We start from the raw sequence: 11,278 nt of genomic DNA, 5'->3' as shown, positions 1-11,278 counted from the left end.
AATAAGTTCCATTTAAGGTTACCGGGAACTGCTTAGAAGTTGATGAGGAACTAAAAATTTGATATAATACTTATATGTGAAATTTCATTAGCCTAGCTGTAACAGTCCTCATGTTATAGTGTTTACGCACACACACACACAGAGAGAGAGAGAGAGAGAGAGAGAGAGAGAGACAGAGAGACAGAGAGACAGACAAAATTTCAAAATTAAGTTTTTCCGACACAGTGAGGTCTAAAACGTCGAGATTTGTGAAAATCACTATTTCGATTTTTTGCACGATTTCAATACTTCCTCTATACTCCGCATACGAGAAAGTAAAAATTAAAGGCGAGGCGTTTCCTATACAACTTAGCATTCGCTGTGTCACTGAAACTGCCGAAAGTGGTCAAGTACAGATTGGAGTTCTCTCACAGATGGATTGCTATACCCACCTAACGAGACTGCTCTGCCCATGGGTTCAAACTCTTGACTATAATCATAAGGCCTAGTAATGACCACGTCAACCCCTTGTTTACTTAAATGATAACACAGAGATCTGTTTTAGAATTTCGGGCAAAAACAAGTTTCATATAAAAAATATAGATAACTAATGTCACAAGAGCAAGAGTTTCTTTCAGGTATCTCTTCTGGGGTGAATGAAAGTGGGGAGGGGTGGTAACTCGACCACACCTGGGTAAAATAAAATTAAAAAGATATAAAAAATAGAAACTTTAATCAACGTAAGCCGTCGCCGCCCCGTAATTTGTAACTGCCCCCCCTCCCACCCGAAACTTTTAAAATCCCCACACCAACCCCTCCACTGGGGAAATAAAAGAAAAACGTTAAAAAGATTAAATAGTTAAACAGATTAACAAAATTCATCAAACAACTGATGCATGAGTATTCGATTTGCCAATTAAATGGTTATTAATGGTCGCCGACAGGTACATCAAACAACAAGAAAAGTTTAACCGAGGCAGCAATTGACCGCGGGATTTTTTTTTGGTCTACATGACTGTAAACCGGGTTTTTTTGGTTTGTAATCGAGCACATGACAGTATTTTTTGGTTTGTAATCGAGCATATGACAGTAATTTTAGCATAGGACAAAAAATACTTTAGGTCAACTCACACACAAACACACACACACATATATCCATAGTTCAACACGCACACACACACATCCATAGATCAACACACACACAAACATCCATAGATTAACACACACACACAAACACTCACTCAAAAACACACACACACACACACATCCACAAGTCTATTACACTACGGCATGCTAGTTATTGTCAAGTCCTTAGTGTTATCTATAGCTTCACTTCGGATTTTCCTTGTATGTCGAGTCTCTGTACACTTTGTAGTTGTATTAGTCAGTTGCATAGACTACCATCACCCCCCCCCCCAAACGAAATGGAATTTATATAGAAAATATATACTTATAACAACGTCGTCCCCCCCCCCCTCCCATGGAGAAAAAAAGTCTGGAAGAAACATTGATCAGTTGACTTTGAATATTGTCGGAATAGAAAAGTGTTGAAGCTACCTAGATGGAGTCGACTGTAACGCAACACCATCGGTATGTGACTGTTGACGATTTTTTGTTTAAAAAGAAATGCAAGAGCAGTGGCGGAACTAGAAAAAATGGGCCACCCCGCAAAAAAATTTGTTGCCCCCCCCATATGTATATATATATATATATATATATATATATATATATATATATATATATATATATATATATATATATATATATATTTATAAATATATATATATATATATATATATATATATACATATATATACAATCACACAATACGAACATAGGATACTCAATTCTGGCATGACCGGGTTTTGGAAAAAAAAATTCAATCAAAACTAATCACAACATCATGACATGTGTGTGAGTGTATTGGTCTGTTTTGAAAATCTGTTTTATTTTATGTTTAACTTAAAACTTCTAATCCTCAAGTTGGTCAAAAAGATATAAATAATGAAAGCTTTGTATAACTAATGGTGTCTCATGTTTTGTTTATTTTTGTTTTTTGTATTTATATTATTAATTTTAACTACATTTCATTTTTATACTAAACCATTCTTTAGTACTTATTTTTCTTAAAATAATAATTAAGATAAGTTTAATGCTGTTTAATTTGATTAGTACAAACCTATTAAAAGGAGCTTATGAGCATCCCTATTTGACTATTTAAATAAACCGGGAGTGATCTCCCCTAAACTTTCTCGAATATTTTTATATAAAATAACAGGGGATGGGAACTCGGGCTATAGACATGATTTTTAATCCATTTTAAATACTTAAAGTTTTAAAAATAGAATAAAATCTTGTAGACAAAAGAATTGCACACCAAGTGAACGCTTAATAAAAAAGTGCATAATAGTGCGCAATATTTTTAGTACTTTAAAAATTTACATTAGTTTTTTGAGAAATTGGAAGTAGCGTAAATTACTACTTCCAGTCAACGGAAATGACCCAAAATTTAAAAGAAGGTAGAGAATTTGATCTTTTACTTACATGTGAAATTTCGTTTATCTATCTGAAATAGTACTCAAGTTATAGGCTTTTGAAAAATTCAAAGTAGAAACAGTACCACTTCCGGTTATCGGAAATCGCTTAAAAGTTGATACGGATCTACGATTTTGATAAAATACTTATATATGAAATTTCATCAACCTAGCTGTAACGGTACTCAAGTTATTGTGTTTACACACACACACACACACAGACACACAGACACACAGACATACGGACAGAATTGCAAAGTCCAGTTTTTCAGACTGGATTACGCATAAAACCTCTTAATTTTGATAAATCTGGATTGATAATTTTTGCCCGATTAAAATAAGTCCTCTATACTTCGGATGTGATGAAGGACTGAGGTGTAATACGGTGAAAATTGTTAAAATTTCAAGTGATTTTTGTGCACGATTACAATACTTTCTCTATACTTCGCATATACGAGAAAGTAAAAAGGGAAATAATTAATGGAAGTGGTTTGAACGTTTGCCTATCTTTCACACTACAGCTCATGTGTATATTTTTTTTTACGCAACAGCATGTCATAGCTAGTATATAACATAACTACTGTATTAGATCTCTTTTTATTTACAGAACCACTATCAAGTTGACAGTGACAAAACTAATATATATATATATATATATATATATATATATATATATATATATATATATATAGGCCTATATATATATATATATATATAGGCCTATATATATATATATATATATATATATATATATATATATATATATATATATATATATATATATATATATATATATATATATATATATATATCACACGTTATTAATCATGAATTTATTTTAGACGTTTGCCTTGTTTTTTAGAACAATGGTTATTAAACGTAAACAATGTCGGCACTTTATTTGTAGGTGTAAGTGTAGGTGTAGGTGTAGGTGTAGGTGTAGGTGTAGGTGTAGGTGTAGGTGTAGGTGTAGGTGTAGGTGTAGGTGTAGGTGTAGGTGTAGGTGTAGGTGTAGGTGTAGGTGTAGGTGTAGGTGTAGGTGTAGGTGTAGGTGTAGGTGTAGGTGTAGGTGTAGGTGTAGGTGTAGGTGTAGGTGTAGGTGTAGGTGTAGGTGTAGGTGTAGGTGTAGGTGAAGATGTAAATATACGTAGATGAAGATATAGAAGTAGATGTAGTTGGATATGTAGGCGTTAGTGTTGACATTTACTTTGACATTGACGTTGACGTAGGCATAGGCGTTGACGTTGCTTGACGCTGATGTTGATGTTGAAGTAGTTGTTGCTGTTGATGTTAATGTGACCAAGCAATAATATTTTATGTGGTTGATTTACCTTTTTTAATTGACTGTATTCAACAGATTTGTTCCTAAAGATGTTACGCTGATGAACCGCGAACATTTAGAGCACCCAATTCTTAGCTAGTAAACAGTTATTCCAGTTCAAATATGTCGCTTTTTACTTGTGTCAATTTCTTAGGGAAAATTTAGAAGTATACTCTGTATTTTGTATCGAAAAACACATATGTGCAATCTGTTTCTGTTACTAAATAAACATATTAAATACTCATTCGTTCACCTATTAATGACGCGCAGCAAACTTTTTTACGTTGTTTTAAAAAAAAATATCAACTGACTTGCTTTTAATATCGATTTCTCAAACCATCAGGTTACCATTTGTCATCAAACGACAATTTCTTAGTAATGATGCTAGGCGTTGATATGCAGAAGAAATACATGGCAGGTAGGTGTCATATATATATATATATATATATATATATATATATATATATATATATATATATATATATATATATATATCTTAAAGATTTTAACGGTATCATTAATTATTAAGCGGTTTTTTTTGTTATTGAACAGAATTCGTGAGCCCACATGTCAACGGTAAAATGTATGACGTTGTGCGCATTCTGTCTGAAACAACTATACAAGATTACGTCTTCATTTCGACGGTCGATAATAACACGCTGGTGGTTGAAAAACACGAGGAACCAGTTCACAAGCAAGTCACGTTGTCTAAAGGAGACTTGTACCATGTAGGTTGATATACAATTAATATAGTAATAGTAAAGATGATTCCGTTATAATTTATAAAAAAAAGAAGTGATGGATATTGCTCCCAAAACTCGACATATATGAATAAAAATTTTCAACAGCTGAACTACACGCAGTTTTCACAAGTAACTGGCAGTGGCGAGTTATATGCCTTTCTATACATCAGCCATCTATACATGGTTGCACAGCTTGTGGCTATCAGTGGTTACGAGAAGGCGTATATTTTATTGTAAGTTGGAATGCATTAGTCTTTAAGTTCTTGGAGGTGGTAACATAACGAAGAATATCCATACATTGATTTAGGTACTAGGAATGAATAGACCTATAATGTTTTACTTTGGCGACCCTTAAGACAAAGAAATATAGTTCACGAAGTTTGATTTAAAAAAATTATTAACAAAAAGCAAAATAAATATAAAAAAAGCAAAACAATAATAACAATACATTTAAATAAATAATAATAAATTAAATTTAAAAAAAAAATGTAAAATTTATATAAATATAAAAATAAAAAATACTTAAAAAAAACTTTTTAAAAAACCACGTTTTTCTTGTGGACTAAAAAGTAGAAAATAACTATTTACATACATTTGATGACAAAAAACGTGGGTACGTTCACCATCAAATTTCCCGACCCATCTGCCCGACCCACGTTTTTTGTCATCAAATGTATGTAAATAGTTATTTTCTACTTTTTAGTCCACAAGAAAAACGTGGTTTTTTAAAAAGTTTTTTTTAAGTATTTTATTTTCTCCTTTTTAGTCCGTTGCTACACATGAAAAACGTGGTTTTTAAAAAAGTGTTTATAAATACACGGACTAAAAGTCTTGAGCGACCAGGATTCGAACCTGGGTTGTCGCGGCCACAACGCGAAGTACTAACCACTATACGATCACGGCCAGCGCGCTCACATCGATTGGGGCCGAAGTAACTGTGTCAATAGGCCTCAAGTGTTGTCGGTATCTTTAGAAACATGTCCTCAATTTTATGGTCCTTGGGGCGTAATTAAATTAAGCTAATTACGGTCACTAATTGCTAGTTTTTATGATTGCATCTGAAATTGTTAGGCGAAAGTAGAATGCATGCCAAATTTCAGGTCTCTAGAGCAATCAGAAGTGGGCTAATTTTCGATGTCAATTTTAACAACAAACATCCAAACAAACAAACAAACGCGAAGCTGAGTTAAGAAAAACGTTTTAAAATAGAAAAAAAAACATATAATCAAACGAATGAACAAGCGACAAGCGAACAAAGGAACAATCGCAAAAGCGCAAAAATAAACATATGAACAAACGAACAAACGAACCAAAGAACCAACAAACGATTAAAATAACAAACGGGTAAACGAGTACACGAGTACACGAGTACACGAGTACATGAATAAAAGAATAAACGAATAAATGAGTAAATGAGTAAATGAGTAAATGAGTAAATGAGTAAAGGAGTAAATGAGTAAATGAGTAAACGAGTAAACGAGTAAATGAGTAAATGAGTAAATAAGTAAATGAGTAAATGAGTAAATGAGTAAATGAGTAAATGAGTAAATGAGTAAATGAGTAAATGAATAAACGAATACACGAATACACGAATACACGAATGAACGAATGAACGAATGAACGAATGAACGAATGAACGAATGAACGAATGAACGAATGAACGAATGAACGAATGAACAAATGAACGAATTAACGAATGAACGAATGAACGAATGAACGAATGAACGAATGAACGAATGAACGAATGAACGAATGAACGAATGAACGAATGAACTAATGAACGAATGAACGAATGAACGAATGAACAAATGAACGAATGAACGAATGAACGAATGAACGAATGAACGAATGAACGAATGAACGAATGAACGAATGAACGAATGAACGAATGAACGAATGAACGAATAAACGAATGAACGAATGAAGGAATGAACGAATGAACGAATGAACGAATGAAAGAATGAACGAATGAACGAATGAACGAATGAACGAAAAAAAGAATAAACGAATAAACGAATAAACGAATAAACGAATAAACGAATGAACGAATGAACGAATGAACGAATAAACGAAATAAATGATAACCAAATAAACGAATAAACGAATAAACGAATAAACGAATAAACGAATAAACGAATAAACGAATAAACGAATAAACGAATAAACGAATAAACGAATAAACGAATAAACGAATAAACGAATAAACGAATCAACGAATCAACGAATAAACGAATAAACGAATAAACGAATAAACGAATAAACGAATAAACGAATAAACTAATAAACGAATAAACGAATAAACGAATAAACGAATAAACGAATAAACGAATAAACGAATAAACGAATAAAGGAATAAATGCATAAATAAATAAATGAATAACGAATGAACGAAAAAACACACAAAAATAAGCAAATAAATGAATAAATGCGATGCATATGTAATAGTTTTATACTTTAAGTAAGAAAGTATGAGAAAACAACGATGTTTAAATTAGCACGCAGATTTCCAAGTCTGAAAATACCTGTGATAAACTACGTCTTTTACGTTCTGACAAGAGAAGGTATACTAAATGAGACTTTAGATCAGGGGTCTCCAAACTACGGTCCGCGGGCCGGATGCGGCCCGCGAAGTCCTCTCATCCGGCCCGCGGAGATCTTTTTGTCCAAGGAAAAATCGTATGTCGGTGATTGCTGTGGAACTTTGCCCAGAAAAATCAAAGACATTTCTGGAAAAAACTGGCCCCCGAAGTGAAATTTGATAGTTAATGCGGCCCTCGGACTGAAAAGTTTGGAGACCCCTGCTTTAGATGGTAGCAGATTTACTCCATTTCTTCGGTTAGTTTTAAGAAAAAAGCCATACTCATAGCCATAGCCATAGCCATAGCCATAGCCATAGCCATAGCCATAGCCATAGCCATAGCCATAGCCATAGCCATAGCCATAGCCATAGCCATAGCCATAGCCATAGCCATAGCCATAACCATAGCCAAAGCCATAGCCATAGCCATAGCCATAGCCATAGCCATAGCCATAGCCATAGCCATAGCCATAGCCATAGCCATAGCCATAGCCATAGCCATAGCCATAGCCATAGCCATAGCCATAGCCATAGCCATAGCCATAGCCATAGCCATAGCCATAGCCATAGCCATAGCCATAGCCATAGCCATAGCCATAGCCATAGCCATAGCCATAGCCATAGCCATAGCCATAGCCATAGCCATAGCCATAGCCATAGCCATAGCCATAGCCATAGCCATAGCCATAGCCATAGCCATAGCCATAGCCATAGCCATAGCCATAGCCATAGCCATAGCCATAGCCATAGCCATAGCCATAGCCATAGCCATAGCCATAGCCATAGCCATAGCCATAGCCATAGCCATAGCCATAGCCATAGCCATAGCCATAGCCATAGCCATAGCCATAGCCATAGCCATAGCCATAGCCATAGCCATAGCCATAGCCATAGCCATAGCCATAGCCATAGCCATAGCCATAGCCATAGCCATAGCCATAGCCATAGCCATAGCCATAGCCATAGCCATAGCCATAGCCATAGCCATAGCCATAGCCATAGCCATAGCCATAGCCATAGCCATAGCCATAGCCATAGCCATAGCCATAGCCATAGCCATAGCCATAGCCATAGCCATAGCCATAGCCATAGCCATAGCCATAGCCATAGCCATAGCCATAGCCATAGCCATAGCCATAGCCATAGCCATAGCCATAGCCATAGCGAAAGCCATAGTCATAGCCATAGCCATAGCCATAGCCATAGCCATAGCCATAGCCATAGCCATAGCCATAGCCATAGCCATAGCCATAGCCATAGCCATAGCCATAGCCATAGCCACGTACGAAGACATTGTCGTGGACGAAAACTGTTCATTATCTAATCCTCAAACATTGATTTAAATAACATACGGGTATGTTATACGGGTATGTTATACCTTCACTAGAATTAATGATTTTAAACAATTACCTGACATAGTTCTGAGGCGACTACACGGAATCGATATGCAGAAGTATTTCAAGTGCATGAGAGCTACATCTTAGTCGAGTCATCGGAACCTATGGGCTACTACTTCTATGCCGTCAACACCAAAAACAATGTCTTTTTTGTTTGGTTTTTTCAATTAAAACAAATTTCAACATATCATGTGTGTGAGTGCATTAGTCTGTTTTGAATTTTTTTTTCTTTTAGATTTAGACTAGTTTATTCAATACGTTTGCTGTTATACTGCATAACCTCCGGATTGTAGACGGTCAAAAGAATTGTGAAATGGTTGTAATGTGTAATGGTTTCTCGTGTTGTGTTTATTTTTATGTTTTCATGTATCTATATTATTACTTTTAAAAACATTTCTTTTTTATACTATGTCAATATGTATTTTTTTTTTAAATTATTAAGAGAAGTAATTCCTTTTTGATTTGTTTTGTACAAATGTATTAAAAGGAGCTTATGAGCACCCTTATTTAACTATTTAAAAAAGGGAAATTAGTCATTAGTGTTTTGAACGTTTGCCTATCTTTCAAACTACAGCTCTGTTTCCCGGGTTTTAAATTGCACAACCTGAATGGTAGAAAGAGATACCCACCTCAACCCCCCCCCCATACACACACACACACTCCCCCCCCCCCCCCCCCACTCAACCGGACTGGCGGACATTTCAAGGTAGCGTGCCCTCATTGCCAAGGGTCAATTTTATGTCATGGAAAGTTTTGGAATGATAGATCAGTATGTGATTACAGAGACACTTCTCCCACTGTCGTTTCTATTTCTGTCCATGGGTGGCTACAGTGTGAACTTTTGACTCCGCAGCACACTAAACTAAGCAGTGAAGAGAAACCTAATTTGCACACCTTATTTTAATCTAGTTCTTATGCCATTTTATTTTTTCCCTTTGATTATTATATATGCAATTGATGTTCATTGTTCATGTCTTTGATGCTGTGTAAAATCTATCAAATATATTATTATTACTGATTTAAATGTTTAAAACAATTGATTTAATAAAAATAAATTAAAAAAATCTACCCCTCCTCTCTCCCTCTCTACCCACTTTACCCTCAGACATGATAACCCCACAATCCCTTTAACTGTTCCAACTACCCCACCACCCACCGCAACATCAATATCCAGAACTTATTTAAAGTTCTAAATCTTGTCTCTGTCCCCTCATCTTTCACACTGCAACCTTTTGAAAACTCAATGCGACCACTACAACACCCTTTCAACTAGTCAACTTAAGTTGTTTCCCTACATAGAAAATGCTTCACTGTTCCATTGACCCTCTCTGAAAAATTTCCTTTCCTCTCCCCACCCAGACGTCTGACACTTTCATTTGACCTTCACCCCTTTTACTGTCATCCTTTGCAATTTTTTATAATCAAATACATGACATCATGTAAATATTCATTATGTACATTTGCAAAACCTTTCGTTTTCATTTGGTGTTTCAAAATTATGTTAAAAAATTTGATGTTGATGTACTTGGTTTAATTGCAAATAAAAGTATAAAAAATATATATATATATATATATATATAATTTATTTTCTACTTTTTAGTGCATTATTACATAAAAGCTTGTTATTAAAACGTTTTTTATGATATTTTTTTCAGTACTTTACATGTTTTATTTACAATAGAGTTACGTGACTAAAAGCCATTGCGCGCCTACTGAACGTGATGGCGCAGCCATTGAACGTGATGGCGTAGCTATTGAACGTGATGACGCGTGTGGTGTGGTTTTATAGACATGCCTACTAATTCTGTCCAAATTTTAATTAAATCATAAAAAATTAATTGGGCATCCAATTAAGTCAAATTTAATTTCAGATTGCATTGTCTTCATGTCTTGACCCACGTGCCAAGTGTGAATCGTATCGGTCAAGTAGAAATTTCCGAATTTTCACTCCGGCGTTTCGGTCTAGACAGACTGACGACTGACGAGGAAGTGAGTTAAATAAAAGGTTGTAATAAATTATAGAGTACTATTTAAATAACTATAAAGAAAAGCGTGGGTCACTTTGGTATCTATTGGATACCTTTACTAATGTTAAGGAAGACACCCACGCTTTTCTTTATAGTTATTTAAATAGTAGTCTCTAATTTATGTTCTACTTTTTAGTGCATTAGTACATAAAAGCTTGCTATTAAAACGTTTTTTTATGAAATTTTTTTTAGTACTTTACAGGTTTTTATTTACACTAGAGTTACATGACTAAAAACCATTGCGCGCCGATTGAAACGTGATGGCGCAGCTATTGAACGTGATGACGCGTGTGGTGTGGTTGGATAGACATGCCTACTAATTCGGTCCAAATTTTAATTAATTCATAAAAAAATAATTAGGCATCCAATTAAGTCAAATTTAATGTCACTATGCATTGCCTTCATGTCTTGACGCACGCGCCAACTGTGAATCGTATCGGTAAAGTAGAAGTGTCCGAATTTTCACTCCTGCGTTTCGATCTAGACTGACGACAGACTGACGAGAAAGTGAGTTAAATAAAAGCTTGTAAAAAGGCGATTTCAAAACTCAAATTGTTGAACTTAATATCATTTCACATCCGAAACAATTTGTTTAATCAAATATAACAAAAACTCTTTTAATGGCGATGGCAAACTAGTACAACAAATGACAATAACATAATAGGTTTATAAATCATAAAAACATGAAAAATAAAATTC

At 34.7% G+C, this 11,278-nt stretch overlaps 1 pseudogene; it reads left to right on the top strand.

Moving 5' to 3' along the window:
• Window positions 1-4,215: 4,215 nt before the first annotated feature.
• The window catches only part of LOC131958112 (uncharacterized), a 47,963-nt pseudogene continuing 40,900 nt past the window's right edge, over window positions 4,216-11,278 (top strand).

The sequence above is a fragment of the Physella acuta genome, unplaced genomic scaffold (assembly GCF_028476545.2).
Source record: "Physella acuta isolate Inbredline_101_S28 unplaced genomic scaffold, ASM2847654v3 ptg001291l, whole genome shotgun sequence".
Taxonomy (NCBI): Eukaryota; Metazoa; Mollusca; class Gastropoda; family Physidae; genus Physella; species Physella acuta.
This window is presented reverse-complemented; position numbering and strand designations above follow the sequence as displayed.